This window comes from Schistocerca piceifrons, unplaced genomic scaffold (assembly GCF_021461385.2).
Source record: "Schistocerca piceifrons isolate TAMUIC-IGC-003096 unplaced genomic scaffold, iqSchPice1.1 HiC_scaffold_589, whole genome shotgun sequence".
In the NCBI taxonomy this organism is placed as follows: domain Eukaryota; kingdom Metazoa; phylum Arthropoda; class Insecta; order Orthoptera; family Acrididae; genus Schistocerca; species Schistocerca piceifrons.
The window spans coordinates 82501-85000 of record NW_025728831.1 but is presented as its reverse complement, the minus strand read 5'-3'; the positions used below and the strand labels follow the sequence as shown (position 1 = coordinate 85000).

Here is a 2500-nt window from a genome sequence, read left to right as displayed (position 1 = left end):
TAGGAGCACATGAAGTAACTCCTCAGCAGTTTGTCTCCAGTCAATTGTCATGTCGTCAGTGTCTTCCTTTTTGATTGTGGAGAGCTGCATTGGGGAGTGTATTTTCTCCCTCACGATTTTGTATGGCATGCCCCAAGGGTCCAGGGTAAGATGTTCCTTTACGAAGTCTTCCCAACTCTGCTGTCTATGTTGGTTTAGGGTATCCTTAAAGACCCTCTTCTGTCTTCTATATATGGTGAGATGGAATTGTCTTTCTGCCTGGGCGAAAGCCCTTTGATAGTTCCTGCGTGCTCTACGCATAGACTGCCTGAGCCGCGACAGCTCCGGAGTCCATGGCGCAGTCGCTTTCCGAATGAGACGTCTTTTCACTGGTATCGCTACGGCGATAGCCGTCTTTATAGAGGTAGTTAGGGCCTCTACTGCCTCTTCCACGTTAAATTCAATTCCGAGCTCTGGAGGATCGAACTCCGCCTCCAGAAGGTCCCAATTGGCTCTCCCGTAGTCATAACGCATTGTCCACTCTGCTGGCACGCGGTCCTCCTCCACAGATATGTCGAATTCAATGACATTGTGGTCACTCGTGGTTATAGCGTCATGTGTTTTCCAATTCAAAATTTTATTAGCAATACCCATTGAGGTTAGTGTGATGTCAATAAAAGATGCTGCCCCGGCTCGGCTCCTATAGGTAGGAGGGTTGCCGGGGAGATTCGCAACATTCAAATTTTGTTCCATGATTAAATCTTCTAATTCAATTCCTCTGTGGTCTTGTACCGGGCTGTGCCAGAGCGGTGATTTAGCATTTGCATCCGTTGATATTATTATATGCTTGTCTTGTAAGACTCTTAATGCTGTCCGCAATTGTCCCAGGTAGATATCAATATTATGTCTGTACTGGCAATACAAACTCATTAAATACAAACTGTGTCCTTTTAAATTGACTTCTACAACCGTAAGGTGTGTAGTACATAATTGAGTAATTACAGTTGTTTTGATTAGATTACTTAAAATTATAATTGACGTCATTGGTTGCTGGCCTGAGGCAATCACCTGTGCGTTAACGGGAAAGCCAGGAATCCTTCCCGAGACGGAGTATGGTTCTTGTATTAATAAGATGTCTACTTTGTGTTCCTCTGTTAATCTTCTTAATTCATGTAAGACTAACTGACTTCTCATTGCATTTACCTGAAACACTCTAAAGTGCATCAGGATACCTTGTATGGAAATGACTATTTGGCCAGGTTTGGGCAGGATCAAAAGCGATCCTGCCATACATCATTACCATGTCATTGTATATCTTTTTTAGGTCAAAAACCCTACCCCTTCGAGCAAAAACTTTCGATACGAGTTCCTCTAGTTGTTTGAACTCAAGAGGTATGTTTGCTGCGGCAAGCTGGATGCAATCTGCATCCTCCAGAGCAGGGAATGTTATCCTTCTTCCTCTGGGATACCCGGTTCTCACCAGCTGCCTAAGAGCCACCGTCAAGATTGCTGGATCTTCTAAACGTGATAGTCTTAATGTCTCCTCACATATACCGTAAGTATTCCCAGGGGGACAATTATTATAAGTCCGTTTTCTTACAGAGGAATCTACATCTACAAGGTCAGAGTCTATGTTCTCTTTCTCCTTGCCTCCACCAATTACTTCTACTTTTACAGTTTCCAATACTACTTGTTCTACAGAGTTTTTTGACGTATTTTTTGTGCCACCACCTATTTCAGTTTTGTCTAGTTGCAAGTCTTTTAGTGCTTGATATGTCTTCTCTGCAGAGTGTCCAGCAGCCGAACCGGTGCCGGGCGCCGATGTCCTCCCCCTTGAGGCCAGGAAGCCCCCGACCTGGCAGGAGAAGTCCGCCGCCCCGCCCGACTCCGCCGCCACAGCCGAGACCCCCCTCCTGTCGGCCAGAAAAGACCCGACCTGACAGGAGAAGTCTACCATTTCCGGCTGCACAGCAGGAACTGGAACAAAGTAAGAAGCGTTAATTTCATCATCTTCATCCAAAGATGATTGTGATCTCCACCTTCTCCATCTTTCTGCATCCCGTGCTACTTTGCTAGGTGACTTCCGTTTCTGGACTTTTCGGCTAGTCGCCATAGTCAGTCCTTTGAATCAATCTTTGTAGTAACAACTTGTATGTCATGCACTCCCTTCCTGGGGAGTGACAGACCCTTTTTCTGTACCTACAAGGGATGCATGTTTCTCGTTTATCACAAGATTTTTTGTCATGGCCATCCTCGCCACATCTTCCACAGACTGAGTTTTGGAAATTACAATACTTGGCCACATGGCCATAATCCTGGCACTTTGTGCATTTTGCCAGTGCTGTATAGTCTTTAACTGAAATCGCTGTGTATCCTATATATAATTTATTTGTTTTGACTATTATTTTCCTGAGATCGGGTGCCACCTCTACGGCATGATGTACCGTAGGCCGATCTCGTGGCCCTGTTTTAAAACGTAACTTGAATTTCTCAATAAATTCTTCTTTAGTCATGATTTCCT

The 2500-nt window shown here is 44.8% G+C and overlaps 1 pseudogene; it reads right to left on the bottom strand.

The window, feature by feature from the left end:
* LOC124761975 overlaps positions 1-2500 on the bottom strand; it is a 10527-nt pseudogene that overhangs the window by 3932 nt on the left and 4095 nt on the right.